Source organism: Mandrillus leucophaeus, unplaced genomic scaffold (assembly GCF_000951045.1).
Source record: "Mandrillus leucophaeus isolate KB7577 unplaced genomic scaffold, Mleu.le_1.0 Scaffold230, whole genome shotgun sequence".
In the NCBI taxonomy this organism is placed as follows: Eukaryota; Metazoa; Chordata; class Mammalia; order Primates; family Cercopithecidae; genus Mandrillus; species Mandrillus leucophaeus.
In genome coordinates, this window is record NW_012102366.1 from 1,183,344 (window position 1) to 1,192,999 (window position 9,656).

Here is a 9,656-nt window from a genome sequence, read left to right on the forward strand (position 1 = left end):
CCGCGCGACTTGGGCAGGTCAAGGTGGACAGAGAGTTGGCAGGGTGGGAGGGCTTGTGTCCTGCTCGGACATGGGGCTTGGGTTGAGGGGCTTGGATATGTATATGCCTCCCCCACTCCTAGCCCCCGACCTGGCCTTTGGACGGGAGGAATGGGTTGGGGGGTCTCTCAGAGTTCTTTGGATGGGGGCGGGGGTGGATACTGGTCCAAGTTCTTGACGTGTCACCCAGTGGGTAGAGGGAAGGTCTCTTGTTGGGCAGGGGCTGGTGGGAGCTGGGGGGACGTCTCCTTTCCTTTCTGCTGATCCAGGAGAAAAGCGCTCATTCAAGGTTGCATAGGAAGGGAAGCCAGGTTGGGGACCAGCCCTGTGCAGCTGGGAGTCCCCGTGCCTTTTGGCTGCAGGAGGAGGTTAAAAGGGCCTAGACTGAACCCCGACTCTTCTGTCTTAGCCCCAGACCCTTCTCTGATTTTAGCACTAGATTTGGCAGCCCCTTAAGCCCTCAGCCCTAACTGACCTTCCTGCCCTGCCCAGCTCAGCCCAGCCAGGCCCCAGACCCAGGGGCTTCGTGAATGTTTTGACTGTGCAACTGGCTCCTTGTCACCTGCCCCTTTCCCAAGCCTCCCCAGCTGGCAGCCCGTGACTCCTGGTCTATGAGGGTGAGGCTGGGGGCTGTGGGACCCCTGGCATAAGGGGTGTCCTCTGGCAGTCCTGCCCCAGCCGGAGGGCTGTACCCAACAGGTGCCTGGGCTTAGAGGCGAGGTGATGTTGGACACACCCTGTCCGCTCGCCCACATGCCCTGCCCGGGCCAGCCTGGGTACATGTGTTCACATGCCGATGTCCTGGGAAGGCACAGGCCCTGGGGCTGGTGCTAGCTTTGTTCTCTGATCCCGTGAGGCACCCATGGCCCTCTGCCCTTGCAGCACGTCCTCTGGGAGCTCCTTCAAGACCCCAACAGGCAGGCCTTGCCCGTGGACCTAGAGGGGGCCCTAAAATAGGTGCCGGCCTGGCCTGAGGCTGGCACGCGGAGCACATGCGTGACAGGGCGTGTCCAGAGGGTCGGGCCTGTCTGTGCTGGCCTGGCCACTGAGCCTCCGCCGACCCTTGCTTGCTGGAGAAAGACAGCAGAGGCGGATGCTTTAGGAGGGACCCTCGTGTCCTGCCCGCCCTCTAACAATGCAAGTGGACGCCAGATGTTCCACGCAGACCGCAGCTGAGGGGCAGGCCCCCATCCATCTGCAATCCCAGGATAATTGGCCTGGTGGGTACACTGGGGTGACCCGCTCGCCCTGATCTAGGTGGTGCTTTGATACCTCTTCAGGCATTTTTTGGAGTTTGCCCTTCACTTTGGAAAACTGGGTGGGGGATTCTGTCCTCCATGAATAACAGTGCCAGGAACCTTGGGCAATCTTGAGAAAACTCCTTCCTGTCCCTCTGTTTTCCATGTTGGATGTGTTTTAGGCCACAGTCAGGCCTGGCTTTTTTAAATTTTTTAATTTTTTTAAAGACTTATTCCGTGACCTTAAGTCCCAATCTGAATCTCTGAGCGTTAGCTATTCTAGCTGTAAATGGAAAGCATTCAGAAATGGGATGGAGAGAAGTGTACACTTCCCCGCTGGCCGCCTTCTTCCCTCCTAATGTCCTGGGTAGACACAGAGGTGTGTCTGGGGAAGGTGTGTCTTTTAGGGCCCGTCGCCTGGGAAGGATGTTGAGTGGAGGGTAGTGGGTGTGGGTGAGAAGCCTTGGGCAGAGAAGGGCGCCGCCATGCTGGGCATGGCTGAGTCACGCTCCAGCGACGCCTTGCCCCAGGGTGCGGGAGCTGGCGCCACCCTGGGTGTGGTCACTGAGCTGTGGCCCTGGGCAGAGCAGGGCTGGGTGGTCTAGGATGTGGGGACTCGGTGCCTGGGGAATTGACCTAGAAGATGCCAAGCCCCCGGGCCTCCCGCCTGGCCTAGATTCTGGGGTCGCCCTCCAGGACCGTGGTGGCCCACACCCTGAGAATGCCTTGGGGAGCCTAGGGGCCCGGAGCCTTGGGCCTGGGAATTGGTGCGTTGAGGGAGGTGGATGGGGCCTAGACGCCAGTGACTGCATTCAAGGCCAGTGGACCCCCAAAGCCAGGCCCTCACTGCAAAATGTACCTATGTGGGGAGAAGGCAGAGGTAGACCTGATGACGGGGTGTACTACTCTACTAAAGGTTTCCAACATGAAGACGAGGGGCCCCTGGGAATTCTGTGATTGGTTTGGGAAAGATTAAAGTCTAAGGAGGGGTTAGAGTGGACTGGCCGGACGCAATGGGGGCTGGGATGTCACTTTCATGGTTCCCCTATTTATAACAAGTGATTCAGCCCTCACTTACTCACCCCTTCCTGAGCCTCCCCCCACCCCAGCCCTGGGTGGGCAGCGGGGCCCACCCACTTGTCAGTGCCCTGACTTTCCCCACCCAGTGCCAGCCTCTGAGGGCTGCCCATTGGGGCGGTTGTTATTGTCGCAGCACTGGGATTGGGGCAGAGGGGCGGGGGGCCTGGTGGTCAGGCGGCGCTTGGCCGGGCGGCCCAGGTTGGCGGCTGGCTCGAGGCCCAGCCCACGGAGCTTCTGCTGAGAGTCTGGGCCCATTAGGCAAAGCGTTAGTGACAGGCTGGGAGGGCGGGTGGCGCGGCGGGCAGGGCGGGGCCTGCAGCCCTTGGTATTTTCCGATCCCAGCTGCTCTGTGAGGGTGGAAAGTATTTGGGGACCAGGCTTGGGGGCGGAGGTGGTGGTGGCGCCCCCGGCGGAAGCTGCCCCTGATTCATTCTTGGAGCATGGGGTTGGGGGGGTAGCGGTGCACATACATACCCGTGTGTATCTGGTCCATGCAAACGCTGTCTGGAGGGGGTATTCAGGCATACCCACATGCATTGGCTGGCTGGAGTGTCCTGGTGCAGCCTGGGGCCTGCTTTGCTCCCCAGCCCAGGGGCCCGCCCTCTCCCTCATGCCTACAGCTGCCAGGAGCTTGGTCCCCCTCTGGACACCATCTCCCAAGAGCCTGAGAAGCGCACCGTGATTGGTAAAGGGAACCCTGGCTCCTGGGCACCTGCATGGCAGCGCCCCTTCCACTCAAGACCCAGACCTTTTGTGCCTGCGAGGATGGGGAGTGGCCTTGGCCCCGGCCCTGGGCTCTGTGCAGGGGAAACCCCACAGGAAATGAGCCTGGCCAAATGGCCGCCCTTCCCGTTCTCGTCCCTGGGACACGAATGTGCTGTCTCACTTCCGGAGGCGGCCCAGGGAGGCTGGCTGCCCTGCGGGGCCTCGCCTGCTCCCAGTTGGCGCCTCCAGACCCTAAGGGGACAGGGCTGGGCTGGGGCCTGATGGGAAAGAGTGACTGGTATGTGTGTATGTGCGTATAGGGAGGGGACAAAACAGGACATCCCTCGCCGCCTGTCTCGAAGTGGTGAGCGCCACCAGATCGGGCGGACACTGGGGTCCATCCTGGTGTGAGACGTCCATGTTTCCATTATCCTTTGCCTGGCAAAGACAGTAGCAGCTCTGTCGTGATCATGTTTATCACTCCTGGGGTCCTCACCATGACTTATGAAGTCCATACTTATTATTATTATCCCTGTTTTGCAGATGGGGAAACTGAGACCCAGAGAGGTTAAGTGACTTGCTCAGAGTCACTCAGCTCAGAAGCTGAAGAGCTGGGGTTTTCAAATCTGGGCAGACTTGGGCTCCAAAACTGGAGTCTGCTAGCCAGGTGTTGGGCTCTTATCAAAAGGGGCTCCACTTACTAAAGAGTTAGGGCGGACTTCATGCATTTGTGACTCGGGCAGTCTCACGGCACCCCTGCTTGGAGGGACCTGGATGTTAGTTTAATATTGCACTGCCGAGGTCATGAAATTTTTTTTTTTCATTATTTTTTTGTCTCGTCATGTTGGCCAAGCTGGTCTCAAACTCCTGGCCCTAAGCGATCTTCCTGTTTTGGCCTCCCGAAGTGCTGGGATGACCCACTACGCTCAGCCTGAAATCATTTTCTTTTCTTTTTTTTTTTTTTTAAACTTGTTTTTGTTTATTTTAGAGATAGGGTCTTGCTCTGTCACTTAGGCTGGAGTTCAGTGGCATAATCACAGATCACAGCAGCCCCAAACTCCTGGGCTCAAGCAATCCTCCCACCTCAGCCGCCTGAGCCGCTGGGGCTACAGGTGTGTACCACCTTTCTTTTTTTTTTTTTTTTTTTTTTTTTTTTTTTTGAGACGGAGTCTCGCTCTGCCACCCAGGCTGGAGTGCAGTGGCCAGATCTCGGCTCACTGCAAGCTCCGCCTCCCGGGTTTGCGCCATTCTCCTGCCTCAGCCTCCCGAGTAGCTGGGACTACAGGCGCCCGCCAGCTCGCCCGGCTAGTTTTTTTGTATTTTTTAGTAGAGACGGGGTTTCACCGTGTCAGCCAGGATGCTCTCGATCTCCTGACCTTGTGATCCGCCCGTCTCGGCCTCCCAAAGTGCTGGGATTACAGGCTTGAGCCACCGCGCCCGGCCTGTACCACCTTTCCTGGCTGATATTTTAATAAACTTTTTGTGGGCCGAACACTGTGGGTCATGTCTGTAATTCCAGCACTTTGGGAGGCTGAGGCAGGCGGATTGCTTGAGCCCAGGAGTTGGAGACCAGTCTGGGCAACATGGCGAAACCCCATGTCTACAAAAACAAAAAACAACAAAAACACTAGGGCCGGGTGCAGTGGCTCACTCCTGTAATCCCAGCACTTTGGAAAGCTGAGGCAGACGAATCACCTGTGGTCAAGAGGTCGAGACCAGCCTGGCCAACATGGTGAACCTTGTCTCTACTAAAAATCCAAAAATTAGCTGGGCGTGGTGGCGGGCGCCTGTAATCCCAGTTACTTGGGAGGCTGAAGCAGGAGAATCGCTTGAACCCGGGAGGTGGAGGTTGCAGTGAGCTGAGATTGCCCCATTGCACTCCAGCCTGGGCAGCAGGGCGAGATTCTGTCTCAAAAAAAAAAAAGAAGAAAGAAAGAAAAAATTAGCCAGGTGTGGTGGTGCATAGCTGTAGTCCCAGCTACCCCAGAAGCTGAGGTGGGAGGATCACTTGAACCTGGGAGGCTGAGGCTGCAGTGAGCTGTGATTGCACCCCTGCACTCTAGCTGTGGTGACAGAGCGAGACTCCGTCTCAAAAAAAAAAAAAAAAAAAAGAAAAAAAAAATTTTTTTTTTGTAGAGGTGGGGTCTTGTTGTATTGCCCGGGCTGGTCTTGAACTCCTGGCCTCAGGTGACTCTCCTGCCTCGGCCTCCCAAAGTGCTGGGATTACAGGCGTGAGCCACCATGCCTGGGCTGAAATTCTTAGTTTTCAAACTAGAGGGCCATGTGTTCATTTTGCACCGGGCCCTGAAAATTCTGTATCTCACCCTGGTGCTGGGCACTTACTGAGTGACATACACACTCGGTGACATCTCACTGGGCTGTGCAAAAGAGGCTCTTGGCTCCATTTTACAGATAGAGAAACTGAGGCTTGGAGGGTCTCTGGAAAACTGTGGAGCAAGGATTTGAACTTCGGGCTGTTAGGGTGGAGAGACCTGTATCTTGGAGCTTGGATCCTGTGCTCTGGGGGGCAGGGGGTGCGTGTCTAGGAGGAGACGGGGGTGCTTTGCTGCTGGCATCCGCCCTGGTGGGTGTGGGCTAAGCCCTGACCACTGAGGAGACCGGGCCACGGGGGGAGGCCCTGGTGGTTTCCTCCTGCCCTCCAGGCTTCTAGGAAGTGGCGCCAGCTGGGGTGAGATCACTTCCTCACCCGCCTGCCTGCCCCCCCTCGGCTTCCTCTCACCATGGCCCCATTTGGCCTGCCCAGGGCTCAATGAGGGCGGGGAGCTTGGCCATGCAAGTTGCTGTAGCCTCCTTGCCCTGCCTGGGCCCTCCAGGTATCTCTGCCTCTCCAGTGCTGGGGCTGGAACGGAGGGCACAGCTAGGCTCCAGCTCCCCGTGTGGTGGCTCCTGCATATGAGAAAAGGGCTTCCCTGTGATCGAAGGAAGCGTCTGGGGACCTGGAGGGGAGGTGTCCCCAAATCTCATTACCTCCTTTGCTCTCTCTCTCTCCCCTCCAGGTGCCAGCCTCTGGCCCCGCCCGGTGTCCCCCTCACCCCTGTGCCACGGCCGGCTGGGGTTCCTGGGGATGGGATTTGCTTCCTGTCACAAATCACATTGCCAGGGATTTCCAACCGACCCTGAGCTCTGCCACCGAGGATGCCGCCCGGGGACGGGGTGGCAGAGGCCCCGAAGCCTGTGCCTGGCCTGAGGAGCAGGGCTTAGCTGCTTGTGAGCAGGGTCCACACCAAGTCGTGTTCACAGTGGCTAAGTTCCGCCCCCCAGGCCCTCACCTCCTCCGGCCTTGCCGCCTGTCCCCTGCTGCCGCCTGTCTGTCTGCCATCCTGCTGCCTGGCCTCCCTGGGCTCTGCCTCCCGTGCCTACTGAGCTGAAACACAGTTGGTTTGTGCACACTGGCTCAGTTCAGCAGGAACAGGAGTCAAGCCCCCTTGGAGCCTGCAGCCCGTGGGCTGATGCTTGGAGCAGAGATGAGGGCTCAGAATCAGACCTATGTCTGGAGGAGGGATGTGGTGGGTGGGTCTGGCTGGGCCCAAATGTCTACTGCAGGCCCTGATCCCCAACTCTGCAAATGGGGACCCCTCCATGGCCACAGCTCAGGCTGGGCTCTGGTGCCAGCGTGGACAGGTGGGTGAGTGGGTGGCCCTTCCATTAAAAAGGAAGCCAGCTGTGTCCTCTCCCAGGAGGCTTGGCCCCTCCTCTCCCCAGCCTGGCAGGGGCACTGGCCTGGCCCACACCTTCCTAGCAGCCAGTTACCCAAGAGGAAGCTGCCTTGGGCCTCCAGACCGTTAAATGCCAACTCCTGGCTTCCGGTATTAGGCTGGGCTGACCAGACCTGGCCCCTTCTTGCTGGGCCCTGCAGTTTTCTAACTTGCGGGGAGGAGCAGTGACACCCACCCCACATGTAGGGCATGGAACAAGGTCCATGTGGACCCAGAAGGGACACAAAAGCGGGTCTGCTTAGTCCTGGGGCGCTGGGAACTAAGCTGGGAATAGCTGATCCTCCCTGCGTTGGGATTCTCAGGGCAGGGAAGAGTTAGGACTCTGTTTTTTTGTTTTTTTGTTTTTTTTTGGGAGACAAAGTCTCGCTCTGTCTGCCAGGCTGGAGTGCCATTGCACGTCTCAGCTCACTGCAACCTCTGCCTCCTGGGTTCAAGCGATTCTCCTGCCTCAGCCTCCTGAGCAGCTGGGATTACAGGTGCCTGCCACCATGCCTGGCTAATTTTTGTATTTTTAGTAGAGACGGAGTTTCACCATGTTGGCCAGGCTGGTCTCGAACTCCTGACCTCAGGTGATCTGCCCGCCTCAGCCTTCCAAATTGTTGGGATTACAGGCGTGAGCCACTGTGCCTGGCCAATTTTTTTAATGTTTTGTAGAGACAGGATTTTGCCATGTTACCCAGGCTGGTCTTGAACTCCTTATCTCAAGCAATCCGCTCATCTTAGCCTCCCAAAGTGCTGGTATTACAGGGGTGAGCCACCGTGCCCGGCCTTTTTTTGTTTGTTTCTGAGATGGAGTCTCACTCTGTTGCTCAGGCTTGAAGTACAGTGGCGTGATCTTGCCTCACTGCAACCTCCGCCTCCTGGGTTCAAGCGATTCTCCTGCCTCAGCCTCACGAGTAGCTGGGCTTACAGGTGCCCACCACCATGCCCGGCTGATCTTTGTATTTTTAGTAGAGACGGGGTTTCACCATCTTGGCCAGGCTGGTGTGATCATAGCTCATTGCCACCTTGAATGCCAGGGCACAAGTGATCCTCCTGCCTTAGCCTCCCCAGTAGCTGGAACTACAGGTAATGCACCACCACACCTGGCTAAGTTTTTTAAATTTTTTGTAGAGATGCGGGGGGATGGGTCTCACTATGTTGCCCAGGCTGTTCTGGAACTCCTGGCCACAAGCCATCCTCCCGCCTTTGCCTCCCAACACGCTGGAATTATAGGTGTGAGCCACCATGCCTGGCCTCTCTCCATTACCTTGAAATCAGATGGGAGGAGGCTTTTTTCTGGATGGGACTGAGGAGGCACAATGAAGTCCGCCAGGTCATCGGGGCTAGGCCGTTGTCCTTTTCCCCACCCTGGGTAGGCGTGGACAGAAGCTTGCTTGGGATGGGATGGAGAGGAGAGATCGTGCTGTGTGTCATATCTGTTGTTCAAGTAAATAAAAGTTGCCCTGACTTCATTCCTGAAGGTCTGGTCTGTGATTCACTCCTGCCTCCCATCGCTTTCAGCTTTTGATTGGCTTCAGCTTTTGATTGGCTTGGCACTCTGGGCTCCTGCCTGCCCATCCCTACCCCACTTGCTCTGAGGACAGCAGCAGGGTGCCCCGTGCTTGGAAAGGTGACCTTGGGGGTGTCCTGGATTGTGGGGTGACCATGAGGGAAACCCTAGACTGGAGAGATTTTCACATCGCTGATCAAGGGAGGATGGAAGCTGATCTGAAGTGGTGGTGGTGGGGTGACCCTGAGGGAAACGCTGGGCCTGAGGGGTGACATGTGGCGATAACTGGGATTTGAGGGTCTTGAGCTAGGGACATTTGGGGGCAACTTGGACCTACGGGATTACTCGGGCCTCAGGGGAAGATTTGGGGTACCTGGTATCTGAGAATGCTGGGGGGGAACTTGGGTTTGAGGGATGACATGAAGGAAACCCCAGTTCTTAAGGGGGACATTTGGATGTGGCTGGGACCTGCGTGATGCCCTAGGTACATGGGAACATTCGTGGATGAGTGACACCTGAGGGGCACAGTAAAGAGTCCCCCAGATCCAAAGGCGGCAGGGACCACAAGGGGGTGCACTCCGAGCTCTCCACCCACCTCCATCGTCCCAGACCTCCAGGCGGCGCCACGGAGCGCGCGGGGCAGTCCCGGGTCCGCCGGCACATACCTGCGGGATTACGCGCGGCGGGGCAGGAGGTGGGGCCGTCTCCGATTGGTCCACTCGAGCGGAGGGGCGGTGCCAAAAGCCAATCCCCGTGCCCAGCGCCGCCAAAGTCCCGCCCACGACTGTGGGCTCCGCCTTCTAGCGGCTGGCCCCGCCACTCCGGGAAGCCTCTGTCCTCTCCTGCCCCGGCTCTGACAGTGATCCAGACACCGTACTTCCAAAAGAGAGGAAGGCCCCGAGGAAACTGCTTCTCGGGGAGCCAGGGACTTTACACAACCACGGACTTTCTCGACGTTCCTTGGATCCCTCACTCTATTTGGCGATTGGGAGCCTCTTCAGTGCTGCAAGATCCCAGACACGCCCTGGCCACGTCCCCTGGCGAGCGTCCACGCGCCGACCACGCCCACTCCGTTTTTCTTCTCTTGGCCAGCGCCCCGCCCACCGAGGTCGAGTCTAAACTAGGGGTGTCTTCCACATCCAGCTGCACCCAACACTTGCCACAGCCTCCCATGCTCAGCAATTTGGAGACAAGGACCCCCAATATTGGTGTCTGGAGCCAGGGCGCTCCCTACCCCCATCTTGACCCTTCCCAGGGGCTCAAGGGCACTGCAGCCAGGGGTGGGAAGGGGTCAGTGGCTGCAACCAGGTCCTAAATCAAACGTCCCAGCTGGTGCCCTTTTTTTTTTTTTTTTTTTTTTTTGAG